This window comes from Phalacrocorax carbo, chromosome 5 (genome assembly GCF_963921805.1).
Source record: "Phalacrocorax carbo chromosome 5, bPhaCar2.1, whole genome shotgun sequence".
In the NCBI taxonomy this organism is placed as follows: Eukaryota; Metazoa; Chordata; class Aves; order Suliformes; family Phalacrocoracidae; genus Phalacrocorax; species Phalacrocorax carbo.
The window spans coordinates 70,159,026-70,179,742 of record NC_087517.1 but is presented as its reverse complement, the minus strand read 5'-3'; the positions used below and the strand labels follow the sequence as shown (position 1 = coordinate 70,179,742).

Genomic DNA, 20,717 nt, shown 5'->3' with positions numbered 1-20,717 from the left:
AAAGACAGTTTAACAGGTAAAGCAGAAGCCGCGCACAAGCAAAGCAACCCAGGGAATCCATCCCCTCCTCCCCACGGGCAGGCGGGGGCTCAGCCATCCCCAGGAGAGCAGGGCTCCATCACGCCTAACGGTGACTTGGGAAGGCAAACGCCATCACTCCCAGCGTCCCCCCCTTCCTCCTCCTCCCCCCAGCTCTATGTGCTGAGCATGACCCCACGTGGTGTGGGAAATCCCTGGGGTCAGTTGGGGTCACTGTCCCGGCCGTGTCCCCCCTAGCTCCTCGTGCCCCCCAGCCCCTCACCGGTGGGGTGGGGTGAGGGGCAGAGCAGCCCTTGGCTCTGTGCAAGCCCTGCTCAGCAGGGACAGAGACGTCCCGGGGTTATCAATGCTGCTTTCTGCGCAAATCCAAACCACAGCTACCTGAAGTAGCTTACTTAAAACTAAACTAAAAAACATAGCTACTATGAAGAAAATTAACTCTACCCCAGGCAAAACCAGCGCAAATCCAAACCAGATTGTAAGAAAAAATATAAAAAGCTGTTTATTCAGCTCTACCCCAGGACAAGTGATTGGCCCTGAGTGGACACAGTTTTAGGCTATCAGAAGAGAAAGTACTTTTTCCTCTTACCCTGTAGGCAATGCATCATTATCCCTGTAATTAAATTTAGTGCCTTTGTGGCAATGCCTTCCGCAGGATTTATCTAGGTGTGGACTTTTTTTCCCTTTCCTTTAATTATATTACAATTAACCATGAAGCATCCATTCATTTAAAGCTTTTTAACTGGGCTTCAGAAGTAAATGCCTGAAACAGTCCTTGGTGAGAATGTTATCATCATCTTGGAAGAGATCACAAGCACAGGATCTGGGGTTCGGCAACTAATTCATTTACTGTTGTTGCCAGTGAACTTTCAAAGCGTGCAATAAAGGTATCTGTGTTTAATCTTTTTTAGTTATAGTATTTGATTCAGATCCTCATCCTTGATTAGCGCTCAAAGACCTCTGAGCAATATTATATTGCAATTAACCCAGCTGATTAAGGCATAACCAAGTGCCTAAGTATCAGGCACGAGCCTAGCCCAGGTCTGAGCTCTTCTGCATCTTAATCCTGTGCTACATTTTTTCCCTCAATTTCTTCACTCGGTCACTTAAGTTCCAAACACAGGCACAAACATTCAAGCTGAGATTTCCTACAGTTCTTGTCTGGGCAATGTGGGAAAAACGTTCCCAGCCCTTTTTGAAAAGGAATTACAGCAATTCTGCCTGCATCCTTGCAGAACTGTTTTGTTCAACTTAAACTCTGCACGGGCCTCGCAGACCACCAAGCGTAGCCCACGGGACTAGCAAACTACGTGACCTTCAAACCACAGTCTGAGATCATCTGCGTGGACGACAGTACGCAAGGACAAAGGCTACAGAGGAGTCTTGTGAGATGGCTCCAATTCTTTTCCAAAATAAGACTGTAACCACAAGCTGTTGGAGAAGGGGATCTCCTGAGTGCTCAAAACCAGATCACACGACAATCGCATTTCGATGCCAGGTAGCTTCTCACATACCTTCCCTGTATTCTTGCTGACAGTCCTTCCCACACTCCACAGGCAACACACTTCCTCCAGTGGAAAAGAAATCTATGCCTGTAACATATGACATTCAAATTCTGGTGACCTCAAGAATCCACGCGTGGTCGAGCACTCGCCTCCTCCAGCCTTCCCCCTCCCATCAGACGGTTCGGTTTCCTGCATTCCTTCCTTGAAATTTGTAGCACTGGGGGTACGTGTCAAGAGGTCTGTTACAAAAGGGTGCCTGATGAAAATCTTGCAGTATTTTCACCGTGTGGGGAATTCATTATCAGAACCAGTTAGTGATTACATTTCTGCTGGATGCAAGATAATGAAGAACTCTTATTTATACATACTAGTGTGGCTATTATTCACATGAACAACTAGTCTTTTTGTATCTCTTAGGATGCACAGCATCCAGTATATCATGTGGCAGAAAGCTGCACAGATAATTTATGATTTTTTTTTTCATTGCAAAGAGGAAAACAGCAAAGCAGAAAGACCCAGAAAGCATAGCCTGCTACAGCACCCAGTTTGGAGCAATGGCTTGCCCAGTGCATGATGAATTCAAGCATTCTTTAAACTGGGAGGAAAAAAAAAATATGAACATCCACAGGCTTCCTCCTTCCTCCACTGCACTCCTCAGACACAGCTAGGATCAGGGTGTCCAGCAGAAGAGCAGGCACTAGCATACAGTATCCTACTTCAATTCAACAAATGACACCAACAGGCCAAAACAGTCACTCTGGAGTAAGGAAATAAGAATACTGGCAGAATGACACCATGAATAATTCACCGTCAGTTCAACGATCTCTCCTGGCACCACGGAAACTTTAAAGGTGTTCCAGCTGCCAGACTGAAGTTAATCTGGAGAAGGAAAAAAAAAGTATACAAAGGACACAAGAATGACCCCACTCTCTTTCCACAAGTGGGTTTTAAATTGCAACACCAGCAGCCTACACGTGCCGCCTTCTCTCTCCCCCTCCTCCTCTCCCTATGCTTTACCCTAATAAGCCAGGGAGGAGACAAACACGGCGAAGTAGAAAAATGATGCATTTCCACCAGTGATAGGCTGTACGTGAAAGCAGCAGAGGGGCAGAGAGACGATTCGGTGTCTGAAATGTCTTAGGTTACAGGATAAAAAGCTCATCTACACGCCCAGGAGCACAGAGGCACAATGGCAAGTAGGGGAACCCAAGTAACACCCTCATCCAGCTCCTCCCGGGCCCACCACAGGAGCCATCCCCCCACCAAAGGCTTATCTCCACCAGCGCCGAGGAGCTCAGGGGCGCTACGGCAGGCAGGGGAACCCCATTAACCCAGAGAGAAGCAGAGCCACTGCTCTGGCTCCTCTCCAGGCTGTCACAGGAGAGTGTAGATATGTACGTTCACGTACGTGCTATGTATGTATGCGCTGGCCTCCCGGGACTTAGATGCTCGGCCTCACTTTGGGCTGGATTTGAGCCACAGCACCAAAGCACCCTCACCTCCCTTTGGCGACCAGAACTGGCAGCCCCTAACAAACTGTACAGTAACAACTTATTTTCTGACGCAGTCAGTTGAAAAAGGATTTAGGAAACAACAGCATTGTCAGGATGGGAGTCAAAGAAACCAGAAGTAAAACATCAAATAGGAGACTGAGGGGGGGGAAAGTTGAAGACATGGAGCGAGTGGAGCAAGAGCCTGCCACTTTAACAGCCCTCCGTCAGCTGACAGCAACCAGGCATGGTGTTCCTGCTCCAGGCTGCCAGCGAGGGCTGCAGAGTGACCTTTGCGCTATCCATCTCCGGAGAACACAAGAGCCGTGCACCAGAAGCACACAATTAATATTCCGGCTTTCTTCAAGTGCCTACAACTTTTCCATATACTGACTTTAGGGAAATCTGAGATCAAATTTTGCGATTTTTGCAGTCAAGAACAGAAGCTCAACCCCCCCCACGTTTCTAGGGTGGGTTTTCTCCCCTCCATGAGGAAGCTGAAATCATGTTCTGTAAATAGTTCAAAGTCTTCCAAGCACGCTCAGTATAAAGGCTGCAAAGAAGGCAGAGCTATTCTTGAACTGAAGCACTTAAACCTCTCTGCACACCTAAGTGATCTTAATTCAAATTGCACTTTACAACATTGGTAACACGGAGAATGTAAGGACTATGAAGAAACGATATTATTTGCACTAAGCAGAGTGAAGATTTTAAGTACCAAGCAAGTATCACGTTTAATGGCCAGCTACCAACTAATTGAAAACCCATAGTTTTGGGGGTAGGGAAGACTTATTCCCCCTTATAATTAAAATAAAAGACAGGAACCTACAGGCAGGAGTCCTCAGATGTGCCGACCATAACCCAGCCACAGCGGCAGGCGTGGCCCTGGAAGCTCCCAAATGGAAAAGCTCCACTGAGCAGGACCACTTCAGTCGCGGCCCCAACACCCCGACTTACCACCGCGCCAGCAAACAGCACCGACAGCGGCGGTGCTGAAGCATCCCTGCTCAGTCTCAAACGCCACACCTACTGCTCGTACGATCGGCAGACGTGAGCCACGGTCCTAGTTTTGCTCACTGGCCATATTGTGTTGACTTTGTAACAGTCAAAGAAACAGGATGTGCAGCTGAAAAATCATGTGAATGTGTAAGGACATTAAAGGGAAGTTTTTCTAAGAGGTAAGTGCAAAATGATGGGATTTACTCACCTGACAAGGTCCATTTTAAGACTAAACTCCCTTCTTTCCCTGAGCCTTTAGCTACCGTGACAAGGTGACAAAGCCACCAGATTTCTTCAAAATAAAAAGAAAAAGAAAGCTGTTGCTGGTGACCAGGAAGTGCACCCATGCAAGAGCCAGCAAGGCACCACCCCTAGGCAGGTGCCTGCTTTCTACTGAATTTAGCTGGAAACAAGACACTTATTGTTAGAAACCTGAACCTCTTCCTTAATCAAGCTCCTTTCTTTATGCCATTTCCTTTTCAATTTTCAGACGGAGCAACCTGTCTTTGGGACTGCAGTTCCTCTTGGGTCACATCATGCAGCTGTTTTCCTTGATACACCATGAATCTTACGCCACCCAACCTTTCTGAACGGGGAGAACCTACTTAGAGCGTGTCGGCCGACCTCCCCAGGAAGCAAGGCATGCTAGGCAGGACTGGGCAAAGCCCTGCATTTGCTAGGAACTGCTTTAACAACAGGCTGCAGCTTAGTGCACTGGAAACAGAACTGCATGTCGCCGCCCTGAACCATCTTATCTACTTTAAATGGGGTGGTAAGAGTAGATTCAGAAATAGTTTAGTCTGGAGCGTTCATTCAGACCGGGTTACTAACCCCGCTCTACAAGCACCACTGCTTTTTGGAGCAGAGCTGTGTTTGCATTCTCGTCCAGCAGACATGTGCGGTCTCTTTGCTGCCCCTCTCCACAAAGAGCACTGAACTGCTGAGTTGGTAAAACAGCGGCAGGGTGGACTCATGCATCTCATTGTCCAACTTGTAATTAACTCTGCGGCCACGGAGGAGTGAAGCAGCCTTGAAGACACGGCACAAAATTCTGTCTCCTCTTCAGCAGAGGAAAAACTTGCAGTCAGGAGCCAATATGGGGAGAGAATGAATATTAGTTTCCCACTCAAATCAGAAATTAAATCCTTTCCCCACCTTTCCTGACAAACCCCCTTACAGTTGAGAATTCAAACCCTTGCATCTCCTATCTGTTCCCATAGGAACGTAAGAGCCACAACTGCTTCCAACCTCATCTCCTTTTCCAACAGCAGAAATATCTAATGAAGTCTTGGTAGCCTTGCTCCTCTGCAGCAGGAACACCGTGCATATTTGTAGAAAAGATAAAGGTAACACTTTTCTTATCTCTTCTACTCCTCCCTACAAAAAGGAGGTGGTGTTGAGGGCCACCGAGTCTTCGATAATCATATCTTCCTCCCTTTTCCTCTCTCCTAATTGGCATCCATCACTTTTTCTCATAAAAAAATCTAGAGTTTTTAAAAAAACTCCATTACGAAATGCAAACTCCTGCAAAACGCCTGCAGAGCGGGAGCAGCCAGGTGCGAGGCAGTTGAGCAAACACCAGCATATTCTTCTGAAGTACAATGAAACAAACGGACATGTTTTCTGGAAACAGGATCTCCTGCTTCTCCAGGCTTGGACAGCCCGAAGTTCCCGTATCCCACCCTCTGGCACTGCACCTTCTTGGCAGCGCGAGGCTTGCGCCTCCGGATGCGAAGGCAGAAGCCCAACCTGCAGTTCATACTGTCAACACAAAAGCTGCAAGGCCAGACATACTGGGATTATGAAAGCAGTCCAGAACTCAACAGGAAGAAAAAAGGGGGTTCACTCACACTCCCCACCCAAAAAACTTCCTCAAATATTAACAGAGATGAAGCGTATTGCTGAAATGGTGCCTGCTGAAAGAACTGAAAGTTCAACTTACTCTTTCGTCGGGAGCCTTTAGCCCTTCTGGTCTAGACCAGAGGCTCGAGAGCTCTATTTTCACATGCTAGTCAAGAGGGAGTGTTTTGGCGTAACACCACGTAACTTACAGTTGAACGGTTTGCAAAACAAATCTATGTTAACATTGAGATTTTCATGTCATAAATCAGGTAATTTAAAGTGAAAAGGTTCCCGGTTGCTTTAACCACACCCTTTCACGCTTTTGCACTCCAAAGGGTTTTATTTCACAGCCACGATATACAGATCAGTGACACAAAATGCAAAACACCTGCAGCTACAGCAACAGGAACCAATGCGATTTCTTCCCTTTAACTCTGTCGTTTTCCAAGAAGCATGGCTCCTTGTCTCGTGCTGCGGGCATACGAACGAAAGGCCTTATTCCTTGTGAACACACTCAAGTGGGAAGCAAGACTAGAGCTTTCTGTCTCCTGCTGTTCTCTGTTCAATTGAAAACCTATCCGTTACACTGGTTTCAAGTCTTTTTGCATTTATAACAAATGAAGAGTTAACTAGAAGGGAAAGATGAGCAGAGCAGCAGGAAACCCTTTTTTTTTTTCACCAGAGAAACACAACAGCAGCTGGGGACATAAAGGACATTGACTCGTCCATTGCACAACATTGCAATGCTTTTAGAGAATAATTAGCTCAGGTAGCTCAGAGAAAGGCAGTTGGGGATACTCAAGTGGTGGAGAGACTTCCATGTTCCCTTGGGCAACTCCATCCTCTTCCTCAGCCCACCCAGGCGACTTACCTCAGAGGAGCTAAAAAAATCCCTCTGTACATCCAGTAGTAGCTGTCACGTAACTTTAAAAAAGTAATCTAACACTTCATATTAGCATGCATACTCATTTCGGAGAATAATCGCAGTGAACTTCCTTCTACTCTCCTGACTCAAAGATTTCTTAGAGCTCAGAGTCATTAAAAGCAGCCTCAGAGCAGATCTGCTACTTCACCTCCCCAGCTTCCACAGCGTAACCTCCAAATGCAAAGAGCAGCAAGTCCTTATCGGGCTTTCAATTCACGCCATGACAAAAGTTCAAGTCCCGCAAAGGCTCATTTCCTTGTCTTGTCCTCGATGCTAGACACTTCCTTCACCCATTTAGTTCTCTGCTACTGTCCTGAAACATCCATTTAACCTCACCCAACCACCCCCGGCTCTTCCCTCAGCAGGCCCAGACTCACACAGCAGCACAGGAGAACAAGGGTGTGAATCCGTCGGTCAAAGAACAGCACACAGCAGCGGGCTGACTCCCTCTGCTCTTTGCCTCTCCTGGGAGAAGGAAAATCACTATTTCTGTGGTGATATCACATCCCAAAGAAGAAAGGTTAGATGCAATATACCTTAGAGTTCCGAACCAGATGCTTTCAAGCTGTTCCAAGGGAACGAACGCACGAGAAGCCGGTAGAACACCGGAACGCCGGTTCCTTACACTGTGGAGGGCACACGTAGAGTCGTTTGTTTCCCCAACATGCATCTAACCACCCAGAAGCACGTGGGCCTGCACATACACAAACGGCACGTCCTGCAAACTTGCACACTGGGTTATAGAGAAACTGCCAAAGTATGCACGGTCACGTCTTTCCTCCCCAAATACCCGCTACCCACCTCACAGCGGCTTTTCAGGGTTTCTGCCCACCCCTCCCTGAGCAAGCTTCCCCACACCCTTCACCGGGGCAAATTAAACATACTTGACGCTCCTGGCCTCGCGTGCAAGCTCATACGCCGCATACTCCAGATTCACAAACTCTGTAAATATTACCAGCGGGCTCCCACGAGGCATTTCAGATGCATGCACCACACTTACTCAGCCACCCGTTCACAGACCAACGAGCATTTTCTGCAGCATCCTACGTGGTTCCCACCTCCAAACCCGCCTGTACTAATTCTTCCACCCTCATCCAAGAGAAAGACAAAGCTTCGAATTCTTTTCCCCACCAGCAGAGAGCTGGGGTCCTAAAACGCAAGGTAAACTAACTAGCTACATGCAACCAGCAAAGACCTTTATCTGAGACCCTTCCAGGCTGTTAACATTTGGAAGCACGGAGGACAACACTGCATTTGTGGACGTCCCCATTTCCTATTAGGTTAAATTCAATTATGGCCCCAGAGATATTCAAAAGGGTTTGCTTTCAGATCTGGAAGAAAGCCTGTTCCTTTTTTTGTTTTTTTTTAAAAAAAAAAAAAAAAAGAGAATAAAAGACCATTTTCCAAAAGCAAGATATTGAACCATTAACAGGCATGAAATTTAGAGGGGAATTTTAGCACCACAATTACATGAAGGTATTTTGCCCTGCGCTCCTCTCGTGGCACGGAAGTTTGAGGAAAGCTCTACTCTTTCTGGTTTTAGAACACACACGTAACATCTCAGGAAAGGCATCTCTCGCTTCCTATGCGCTTCATTATTCATGTGCCAAATAGTTTTAGCCCCTTATTAACCTCGGAAGGAAGACTTGAAAAGAAAGAGCAGCCTCTTTCTCTGCTAGAAAATAAGTGAAAATGACAAAGGTGAGGGGAAGAGCAGTCCCACAGCACACAGAGAGACTCTCTCAGAGAAATCTGTCATTCTCCATTCTATTCAGGGAAGAAAAAGAGCGTCCACTATAACAGGAACTTAAGAGAGGAGTCACAAATTACTGCTTCTTCATTTTCTTTTAAGGACGTAATTTATTTGCCATTCAGCAGGGCAAATAGGAACTTTTTTCACTTCCTCTGACAGGGGATCACCGCCACATTTCCCCTCCAAGCAAAACTACAGAGGTTCATATCTGAATACTCTCATTTAGTGAAGGGGTTGTCATTAGCGGATACTTGGATACCATGGAGATGGTGACAAACAGCTGAATCAGACAGAACAGTGTCACATAAAGAGTACTGTGGTTTAAAAGGTTAAATCCAGCTGAGGGGTAAAGCAGCCACAGAGGGCTGCTGAAATGGAAGGACACATGTCTTTGCAGGGATATCCTGGAACAAGAGACAGTCTGCTGGGCTAGAAAACCTCTGCCATTTCCAGAGGGTCTGAGACTGAAGTTCTTGCTGGTTCACTTTTAAAAGAGGTCTTATTTTGAGTTCCACAGCAGACAAGCAACAAAGTGGTCCGCTTACTGTTCCAGACCCATTTAGCGATGGAGGGTTGCTCCGAGTTCACTTCATTTACTACTTCTCATGTCTGAATTTTCAAACACTGAAATCTGAGTTGTGTTTCAAAAAGGAAAGAACATACGTTTTGGTCACTGACAAAGGCAAGCCAAGCATAACGGGAAGTTGAATTTTGGTGAGGAACACTTTTAAGGGGTCCTGATGTGACCAAGAAATATAGTGTGCAAGACCACACAAGAAGGGAGGATTCACTTTATCCCGGACAGTCATAGGCTGGCTGAGATGCTGCAAACTCACAAGAAGCATCTGACTTGCTCTTAGTTAATGGGAGATGAAATAGTTAATTTCCCATGAGAGAAAACAGCACAGTTTTGCAAGATCATTTGGCAGATCACATGGGGAAAAGACAAGCCTCCAGAAGCTCAGACTTTTGAGCTGGAATCTATATTCCAAAAATACATCAAGGCTGTATCTATGGCTGTAAACACCAGCAAGCACATTACACCGATCTGTGCCAAAAAGACAAGCCATGACATAATATTAAATTTCATTCTCCTTTCAAAAAGATGCAGAGCTGTGTAAATTCCAACTTGTAACAGATGTGGAGCAGACCCGAATGGAAACATTTCAGGGTAGAAATGCACTGGAGCTTTTTTTTTTTTTTTTTCACACCAGCCTCACCGTTTCTATTGTACTTACTGCAGTGAAACTATAATAGCAAGGTCCTGAATTTCCCTGTTTCTGCCTATTCTCCGATTCAATTTCATTTAAGGTGGCCTACAGGATTCACCATTTTATTTGCACTTCTGCTGTTCTTCAGGAAAGAAAAAGGACTGAAGTCTGGAAGCCTGCTTGGATCTAAACTCAGGATCTCTGAGGTCTGTGCGAACAGTCATACCACTACACCAACAAATCACAAAGAAAAAGCAGATGTAACAGAGGAAAAAAGACATGGCAAATGCTCAGAGCACCTGTTCATTTAAGGTAGCCTTCTCGTATTTATCGATTAGCTAATTACCCCTAGTAACCATAAACACTGTTTAAAATGATCTTACCGTGTCTTCACAAGAAGAGGAGAATCTCATACAACCAATTTCAGTATCAGCAAGTCTCTGCTCTCGTTCACCAAGGGGTATGAGCTCTTCAATAATATGACACTCATTGTTCAGAAGCTCCAAGCAAATCTTCCCCTCTCATGTCACGGAGCACCAAACTGTACCAAATAAGCTACCCTGCCAGCAAGGGTGGGAGAACAAACTCCTGAAAAGGATCTTCGGTGCTTACTCACCCCTAAAGATGCCAACGCCCCAAGTGAAACCAGCGCGCTGAAGAAGAGGGCCTGACACAGATACCCTTGAGGAGTGCGCCAGAGGGCTTTCTCAGCCAGCACCCCCTCAGGGCACACGGACATTCTCGCTCTGAGGAAGACTCAGAATTTCTTCTGAAATGGAAGTTCGTGCAGCAGCACAATCCTATAGCTATAGGACAGAGCTCACAAGATTTCTTATGAAGCAGCAGGCATTCAGGAAATACACAGACCACTCATTGGGCAATCGCTGCACGCCGAGGGGCTCAGCTGGGCTCCCCACAACAGCCCTATCAGCAGGTCCATGCTAGGAGAGGGCTTTGTTACCGGATTGCTGCCGATGCAGCAATGTAGATCTGTGCATAAGGTTATGGAAATGAGATCAGTTTAAACAACTGGGAGACAATTTGTCCTATTATTAGCTTACTAGAAGTTAGTCGCACTGGGTTTTTTATCATTGCTTGCTCAACAGCAGCTGATGAAATGGCAAGTGAAGAACACAAGGAAAACTACAATTTTTAAGACTCAGGATTGCTTCTTGTATCCTGGTTTTGGGGAGAAATTCTTATTAAGGTCAAAACTACAAAAACTTGTAGTTTTCCTTTCACATAAAGGGAACACGCGCGAACCAAAAGCAAGCTGGCTACTTATTTAATAGCTTGAACAGAACTAAAAGCCATGAGTTCTCATGCAATTCCACAGACACTTGAAGTCAACCTGAAGGAGACCAGAAGGCCAGGCCTCCTCAAAGACGGACAGAAATTCCAATGGAGGGGGGAGAGGAGGACTTCCAGGGCTCTGCAAGAGTCTGCAGGAGCACGAGTCCAGTTAAAGAAGCATTCATGGAAAAGCAGAGAGACTAGAAGCTCAGGGGTTCAGAGCCCATGACAAAACTCCTTGTTAATCGAGCACTCTCTGCTTGCCATGCAGATTTTCTGCTCTTGCTGCAAGGAAGAGAAAAATAATCAGCAACTTTTTTTATTTCATCTTTTAGCTTGACATTTTCTCAAACAAAGCCAGTGTACGAGGTAAGGGACCCGCACCCCTTTTGCTGGAAGGAGGAGAGAAAAGGATAAAACAGAAAAGACAGACTGAAAATAGAGGGCACATTTCTTCTAAAGCTCAGGAAGAATTCTGCCTTTCATTCAAAATCATCAGCAAAGTACAGCAGCATTATGCTTTGCCTTTAAACCCTAATTCTGTATGCATTTTATATTAGGATATTCCACTTTATTATATGCTGCTTCAAAAAATATCAGCCCATCGATTTTCACATGCATCGTTAATATTCTTTAAAGCTTGTCATGATGCTTCAAATAGTTAATTAAATAGTCCACAGTATTTTAGACTTTTTTGGTATTTTAACAGATCAGTTATGGGTACGTTCTTATATACACTGAGTTTTATAATGAACTTAGGATCAAGATGCCAGGCGCCATGACTTAAGCTTGTGGACCCGAACAAGCAAGCCGAATAAGGGCGCTTAGCATCTTGCACTACAGAATTCTATGTAGAGCAATTGCTGCTGTAGAGGACAAAAAATATATTGTATTATTGGAAAGCAGCGTGAGATCTAGTGAGCAGGATCAGCATGGTTGCACAAAGGGAGCAGCCTCTAGAGTCTGTTTCTGTGCCCTGTGAATAGACTATCAACTCCCAGCTATACTTGTGCTCTTAAATAGCAAGTTGATTTTAGTTTTTCAGTGGGCAAACTTTTCCATTTCTTATCGAAATCAGAAAAATAATTTCCGTTTCTTCTGTCTTAAAAGTTCAAAGCTGGACAGATACTGCCCCTGGCAAATTGTCAAGATTTTTCCTCCCATTTCTCTTTAGAAATACACAAAACAAAGCGTTAGCTTGAAAGCGGAGGACTGTCGTTCTAACCAGAAGCATCGCAATGATTCCCACCACCGTGAAACACGGGCCACGTACGTTTGTTCTGGCAGACATACGCTTAAATTAACAGTACCATGTACGTACAGTGCAGAATAAAGAAAATATCTGCGTAAACTAGCTTCAAGTTAAAAGTCTGATTTACTCAAAGAATCTATTCCAGCAAGAATAAACATCCCAAAGCTATCCACAGACCCCAGAGTCCATTTGTCACGCTCCTGATAGCACAAAGGGCACTTTCATAAACTCCTTTCCCCCAGCTCTCTAAAAACTCCAGCCCCGCAGCTCTCAAAGCAGATGAAAACACTTTCACTCTTCCAAGCACCTCAATTGCTGCCTCTTTAAATGTAACTTCCTCAAACTCCAATGCTGCATCCAGCTCAGGATGTACTTATTCATCTGCTGGATCATTCTCAGGACCAGAGAGACTGCTAGGGCTATTTTTTAAAATATTTTAAGTATTATTTACCGCTACCTGGGTGGCAAGCTGAAAAGGGGAGTATGTGGTTTTCTCAGAGGAAAAGCAGGGTGCAGGCAGTCTCCCCAAAGCAAAAGCTGCTTGTTCTAGGGTAGATATAAAACGTTGCTACCCAAGGAAGAAGTCTCAAACATCCTTCCCCCACCTGAAAACAGAACAGAATCGCTGCTGGTTTAATGCAAGAAAGTTTAATAAATTTTAGGCTGGCCTGTAAATGACTCGAAGCCTCACAGCCCGAGCAGGGTACCGAGCACGTTGGGGTTTACCCTCTCAGGTGTTAGCACTCTCATGTTCCCTACAGGTCTCCACCTTGCTGATCCTTGTCCAGAAGGGACCCACAAAACCAAAACCATTGGTATTTATATTGCTTTAAGGAGAATATTCTAAGCCACGAAGGCTTGGAAGAAGCTTATAAATCTTTTTTTGCAAATCCATACAATTATATTGCAACTCAGAAACCAAAGCAACCTAGTTTTGACGAACTAACTCAAAAATGAACTAACTCCTAAGATGAGGCTGCACAGGAAACACCCCTCTGTCCGCTTTTACGCTTGGCACTATAAAATGCCATGAAACATCTGTACCTTCAGCAGCCCAGGATTAGAGGTCACGTCACAAATAGAGACAAACTGACCTGCACGGGGGTTCCATTCATCTTTTGTTTTATGAAACAGACTGACAGGTATTTTGGCTTACCCTATTTCTCTTCTCTAATTTTTTTTTAAACATAACTGTGTCATTGGAGGGAGTATTTTCATCCTTCCCATTCTTCTTCCTGGAGCAGCACATTACTCAGTCCTAACCGCTCAGATCATAGTGTTGCACAACTGTTCCTTCCCAGGACTCTAGAAGAGGAACGGGTGGACACACAGCACACTGAAGTTTGCCTTTCTCATTCCCATTTCCCAGCAACGATTAAGCTGTCAGGGCCTTCCAGCAATCTCTGTTTCTGTGACTTCTGATTTGATTTTGTCTACAGCGATCAGAAGAATCTCACCCAGTGCCTTAAGTTAAAAAGGAATTCTGACCAAATCTGGTTTTACAGGTCAGTAGTATCGAGATCAGTGCCATCAAACGTTTCCAGTTCAAGTATGCAATTTTGATGCTACAGAGGGAGTAAAATTTTTGTAAAACAGCACAGTCAATAACTCCCAAATCTCTGCTTTTATTTAAATACAGATTTAAAGGGGAAGAGTTGTCCTACTCCTTTTTGAAGAGTTTTGGTTACAGAAGTTCCAGGCCATTTGCATGATTTACCACGTAGCAGATGCTGTTCAAGCTTCTTGTCCCGTTAGCCATTACTGACCTGCCTGTCCACTACAAACTGACACACGTTCTCTGGGCTGAGCTGTATCCTCAGCAGCAGCTTTGAGAACCCAATGTAACTTTTACGGCACAGAAAGCTAACACTTTGGACCACAAATAACTTCACCCAGATAATGTTTTCTATTTCAAAAGCTTTCCACCGCCGCTCAATAGATATTCCTTCCTCCCCAATCACACACTAACCTCTTTAACAGTGTAGACACCTTCCCACTAGATAAGCATTTCACCAAAGTCAATGTCATAAAACTGAGATTCATGGATCATTAAGGTTAGAAAAGACCTCTAAGATTATCAAGTCCAACACCCCCAGGATTCCTAAACCATGTCCCCAAGCACCATGTCTACACGGTTTTTAACACCCCCCCCCAGGGATGGTGACTCCCCCACCTCTCTGGGCAGCCTGTGCCAGGACCTGACCGCTCTTGCAGTGAGGAAATGTTTCCCAATATCCAATCTAAACCTCCCCTGACACAGCTTGAGGCAATTTCCTCATGTCCTATTGCTTGTTACTTGGGAGAAGAGCCCAACACCCACCTCACTACAACCTCCTTTCAGGCAGTTGCAGAGAGTGAGAAGGTCTCCCCCTCAGCCTCCTCCAGGCTAAACCCCCCCAGCTACCTCAGCTGCTCCTGTCTTTACAAAAGACACTTCCTACAATTTCATTGTCCCCCAACCATGACTATTTTAAAACCACTCAGCCTGACCACACAGGCTCAGACACTTCTCCCTGCTCAACCAGAAGATGACAGTCAGTAGGGTGTAGCAACTCATCACCAGGTAACACAAGGTTTTACCCTGGCAGGCCAGTAATATCTTCCCCACCTTGGTGGAGGTTATACTTTCCCACAGAAACATTTCCTTTACCGCACTGGCTAATCCATCAAACAGAGATCTGCTGCTTTCAGTACATGACGCTTTGAAACGCTCCAGCATCCCAGAAACTGTATATACTATCTTTGGCAATCGCTATGCCGTTTCCCACCTGGAGCTGGCTGTAAGCACCACCCCACGTTACAGGACCTGCAGACGCCGCAATCACCATTCCTATACTCCAAGCGACAACTGAAGCCTGTCCCAAACACACCGGCAGGTACCAATTCCCAGAATGGGCACAGCGGGAATTCTGGCTGAGCAGTCTGGCATCATCCCAGCTGTTAAGATCTCCTTTACTTTTTATAAGCATGCAGGTCTCTGTGACCCTAACTGGGGACTTCTACGGTCAGGGCTCCCCACCCACCGCGGCAGATCCATGTCGCTGAAGTACTTTTAGTGCCCGCTAACTGTCTCAGACACCGGTCCCTGCAGAGAATAAAGGCTGAGAGAAAGAATCCATGTGTCACACCCACCTTCTACACACCACCAGCTTCTCCTTGTACAGTCAGACAGCAACACCCATCCAACCTCCCACACCCGGCTAGCGTTGACAGCCAAGGCCAGCTTGGGCTGGGGTCTCGGGTCCCACTCCTGCCCCTGCCATCGCCCCGATGTGCTGCCTGGCACCTGCCTGGGGGAAAGGACCGCCTCTTTCCACGGGGCACAGGCCACATTGCAACGGGTCCCCCCGCGGCTGGGAGGGAAAGACGCGGCTCCTGCAGATGTCCCCCCTCCCCACGGCGTCTCCCCGCAGCACCGGAGGAAAACGCTCCCGCCGGGGCACCCCCCGGCCTCTGCCAGCCGCCTCCCGAGCGGGGCGGCACAGAACAAAGCGCCGCCTGGGCGGGGGGCGACAACACCGGGAGCCCCCCCACCCCACACCAACTCCCGCCTCGCCCCTCAGCGCGCCGCGCCTGCGGCGGCCTCCTCCCCTCACGGCCCGGTGCGGGGTCCTGCCCTCCCGCCGGTGCGGGGGGCGCAGCCAGCCCCCTCCCCCCTCCCCTGCCAGGGCCGGGCCGGGGGTCGCCGCCGCCCTCCCGCCTCCCCTCACCTCTCAGCCACCGCCGCCGCCGCCAGTGAGGCAGGCCCGGGGCCGCCGCCGCCGCCTCCTCCTCCATCCCGGGGGCCTCGCGGCCCCCCGATTCTCGAACGCCGCCTCCGCCCGCGCCGGGCCGCCCACTGCGTCAGCTCCGTAAGGGCCGCTACGCACCCAGCGGTCACCATGGCGACGGCTGGAGTTGGGGAGGGGGAAGAGGGCGTGAGTACGGGGGGCGGCGGCGCCCCCTGGCGGGCCTGAGGCGGCGGCGCGGGCGGGCCTCCCCGCCTGAGGGGAGCCCGGCAGGGACCCCCCCCACACCGACCCTCCCGCGCCTTCCCGGCTTGGGGCCAGGGGCAGCGTCCCCCGAGGGAGCCCCTTCCGTCCCGCTGCGACCCCCCCGGAAGGGGCACAGCCCAGCCCTGCAGCCGGAGCCCCCCCTTACCCCGCTCCAAGCATGGAAGGGGCTCTCTTCCCCCAGCAACGCCCCCCGCCCCTCTCAGAACAGCCCCGGCGCCGCCTTTCCGAGGGAAGCCGCGGGTAGCGGTCGCGGGCCGCACCCCCAGCAGCGCGGGCGGCGGGGCGAGGGGGGCGATTCCGCCCCTCCGCCCTGGTGAGACCCCCCTGCAGCGCCGCGTCCAGCTCTGGGACCCTCAGCACAAGGGCACGGGGCTGTTGGAGCGGGGCCAGAGGGGGCACAGAAATGCTCCGGGGGCTGGAGCCCCTCTGCTGCGAGGCCGGGCTGGGAGAGCTGGGGTTGGTCAGCCTGGGGAGGAGAAGGCTGTGGGGAGACCTTATTACGGCCTCCTAGTGCTTAAAGGGGGGCTGTAGGAAGGATGGGGACAGTCTCTTCAGCAAGGCCTGCTATCACAGACAAGGGGTGATGGTTTTAAACTAAAGGAGGGGAGATTTAGACTGGAGATAAGAAAAAATTTTTTACAATGAGGGTGGTGAAGCACTGGAATGGGTTGCCCAGAGAGGTGGTCGATGCCCCATCCCTGGAAACATCCAAGGTCAGGTTGGACGGGGCTCTGAGCAACCCAGTCCAGTTGAAGATGTTGGACTAGATGGCCTCCAAAGGTCCCTTCCAACCCAAACCATTCACAGGATCCTGGAATGGTGGGGGTTTGGAAGGGCCCTCTGGAGCTCACCCCGTCCCACCCCCTGCGTGAGCAGGCACCCCCAGAGCAGGGGCACAGGGCCACGTCCAGGCAGGGGGTGAATGTCTCCAGGGAAGGGACCCCACAGCCTCCCTGGGCAGCCTGTGCCCCTGCTCTGGCACCCGCACAGGGAAGGGGTTTGTCCTCATGTTCAGGTGGAACCTCCCGTGTTCCAGCTTGTGCCCGTGGCCCCTTGGCCTGGCGTTGGGCACCACTGAAAAGAGCCCGGCCCCATCCCCCTGACACCTGCCCTTCAGATATTTATAAGCATTGATGAGATCCCCCTCAGCCTTCCCTTCTCCAGGCTGAACAAGCCCAGGTCTCTCAGCCTTTCCTCATGCAGGAGATGCTCCAGTCCCTTGATCATCTTCGTAGCTCTCCACTGGACTTGCTTGAGCAGTTCCCTGCCCTTCTTGAACTGGGGGGCCCAGAACTGGACACAGCCCTGCAGATGTGGCCTCACTAGGGCAGAGCAGAGGGGGAGGAGAACCTACCTCACCCTGCTGGCCACACTTCTTTTAATGCACTCCAGGACACCCTTGGCCTTGACCACAAGGCACGGTGCTGGCTTATGATCATTCTATGATTCTACTTGGCTCTCCCAGCATCCCTTCCCCAAGAAAAGCCCTCCCAGGACAGCAGTGGGGCCTCCCTCACCAACCCCCCCAGGCCAGGACCCCACTCTGCTACAGCCTGCCAGGGCAGCTACCAGCTGCACACACGCTTGGCACACCTCTTTTGATGCCCAGCATGGATAGCAACAGTTTACTATCACTGGGCATGAAGTTTAATCACCTTTTAATCAAAAGGCTTTACACTGTAACACGACTGAAACGGAAGTAAGGCTCTGCTGTCTGTAATCGGTTACAGCTCTGCACAGCCCAGACAGCCGGCGCTGTCGGGCAATCCGAGCGCAATCGCCTCCTACCCACACACACCCTTACAGTCAAAATCCTCGTACGGATGGACACGGCCTAACATCCTTCCCCTGGTGGCAGCATTTGGGTGGGAAGGAGACAGCAGTGGCCAAGGTTGGACACAGCGGTGACCTCAGCGTAGCAAATACTAAAGTATCAGCCCGGGACGTAATTTAGATGTTTTTATTGCAAAAGACTAGAAAAGTAGCAAAAAAAAAAAAAGGTCTCCTGTGGGTAGGAATACATGTCCCAGAAAACAGCTAATCTCATCCAGCAGGGGATAGCAGAATATACCCCTGTGTCCATTCCTCCTTAAAGCAAGTAGAACAGCCTTCAGATGGTCTGCTCAGTGATATCACTGTGCCTTGAAAATAAAATAGCCTGACAGTACTATATAGGTGGTAGAAAAAACATTCAGCAAAAGCTTTGAAGCACTGGTATTCATTTATGCTGAGGTCTTTGTATACCGCTCAGGCATAAAAATCACGCTCACACTCATTTCAAGTCCCTTTATCTTGCCAGCCAGGTGTAAAGTGGCTCTGGTTTAGATGAAAAGCTGGTGCCAAATATAGTATTTGGACAAATCATTTCATCCTGCATGTGGCACTTCCAGGGGTTTCCTTCAGCATGGACCATTCTCAGCAGAGCAGCGGCCATGCGGTGGGCAGACGCTCCTGGAAGCGCTGGAATCTAGAGCGGGCAGAAGCGAGAATCTCAGGAAAACTAGAAGTGACTGTTTGATTAAGGAAAATACAATCAGTAGCTGTTCAAGACTTTCAGTTCAAGTGGTGGTATAGAGTACATACCAGCCCAGATCCTGCCAATTAATGTACACAAGTCATCAGAGGCAATTAGTCTCATACAGCTCAGGCTTTCTGCTTGCGAGCAGCCCCAGCTGCCTGTATTGAACTCGGCTCCACAAAAGGACTGCTGGATAGCAAGGGCCAGAGTGTATTTATAGCTCAGCTCCAGCAGAGTGTATCACAGCTATCGGCAGTTCTTTCTTGCCAGGCTTCTGTATGGCAGCGACACGATTTACAAACAAATTTGGACTTTGTTTTGTGTAAGTCTGTTTTCCTTAACGCTCCGTCAACACTCAGAAATCCCCCGTCTCCACCCTCACACGAAGGACATTGCCCTCTATCACTGCATGCGAGGGCGGGTGGCAGAGCCCTCGTGGTAATAACTATTTCCCAGAAAAAAAAAAAAAAGCTGTTTAAGACATTAATGAGAGTGAATCGCAAGAGAGGGGATGTTCGCTAAGCCCCGGGGAACCATTTTAGCCCCGCTGAACCCGGTCCCCACCTACACCCTCTGTAGCATAACCATTGCCTTACAAGTTTCCCCAACCTGGGGAAAAGGAAAGCGTTTGGTTTTGAGCGCCCAGGGCAATGGCTCGGAGAAGTCCATGCATCAGTGACAAGTCCTACATCTTCGGAGGGATGTAGGAGAGCAGAGTTACAGCTTCAAAGATACATCTATCAGCTGGGTTATCACAGCAGAGAGCTCAGATGCCTACTGGGGTACACTTACACAGCCTGCTTTATTGCCTCTCCATCAGGCGATCACCTCCACTGACACACCACCATCGGTTTCACCATAAAACCTTCAGCAGCAATATTGGCTTAATAAATTGCTGGCCTTCACCATCCCTACGCGCCCTTGGACTATTCTGCACTGCTTGAGCAGTGGAAGCTTGGCTGAAGAATAACCCAGGAAAGTGGGGGGGGCTTTCTCTCTATTGTTCTTTAAGCTGGAGCATGTCACACTGCAGCCACACAGATGGGTATGGCACAGAGCTGGTCTGTCACCATGGCCTTAGAATCAATGATATCAGCTCTCCAGTAGTGAAAAATCCAGACCACAGTAGGCAGCCTTGGCAGAGCTCTGGAGATCTCTAACATGCCAGCAGCGCACAGGAAGGATGCAATCAATGAAGAACCTGTCCAGTTCTGCTGATCACAGGATCCCAGAATGGCGGGGGTTGGAAGGGCCCTCTGGAGCTCACCCCATCCCACCCCTGCTGGAGCAGGCACCCCCAGAGCAGGGGCACAGGGCCGCGTCCAGGCAGGGGGTGAATGTCTGCAGGAAAGGGACCCCACAGCCTCTCTGGGCAGCCTGTGCCCCTGCTCTGGCACCCGCACAGGGAAGGGGTTTGTCCTCATGTTCAGGTGGAACCTCCCGTGTTCCAGCTTGGGCCCGTTGCCCCTTGGCCTGGCGTTGGGCACCACTGAAAAGAGCCCGGCCCCATCCCCCTGACACCCACCCTTCAGATATTTATAAGCATTGATGAAATCCCCCCTCAGCCTTCTCTTCTCCAGGCTGAACAGACCCAGGTCTCTCAGCCTTTCCTCATACGGGAGGTGCTCCAGTCCCTTGACCATCTTCGTAGCTCTCCACTGGACTATCTCTAGTAGTTCCCTGTCCTTGAACTGGGGGGCCCAGACCTGGACGCAGCCCTGCAGCTGTGGCCTCACTAGGGCAGAGCAGAGGGGGAGGAGAACCTCCCTCGCCCTGCTGGCCACGCTCCTTTCCATGCCCCCCAGGGCACCGCTGGCCCCCTTGGCCCCAAGGGCCCGGCGCTGGCTCAGGGTCACCTCGCTGCCCCCCAGCACCCCCAGGGCCTCTCAGCAGAG

At 49.0% G+C, this 20,717-nt stretch overlaps 1 protein-coding gene across 4 annotated transcripts in view; it reads right to left on the bottom strand.

The window, feature by feature from the left end:
• Positions 1-16,139, bottom strand: part of DAGLA (diacylglycerol lipase alpha) — a 68,600-nt gene extending 52,461 nt beyond the window's left edge. For all 4 annotated transcript variants that reach the window (XM_064453000.1, XM_064453002.1, XM_064452999.1 and 1 more), the window contains exon 1: positions 16,020-16,139. The gene's annotated coding sequence lies outside the window, so the exon portion shown is untranslated. The remainder of the gene's footprint in view (positions 1-16,019) is intronic.
• Between the last annotated feature and the right edge of the window lie 4,578 nt (positions 16,140-20,717).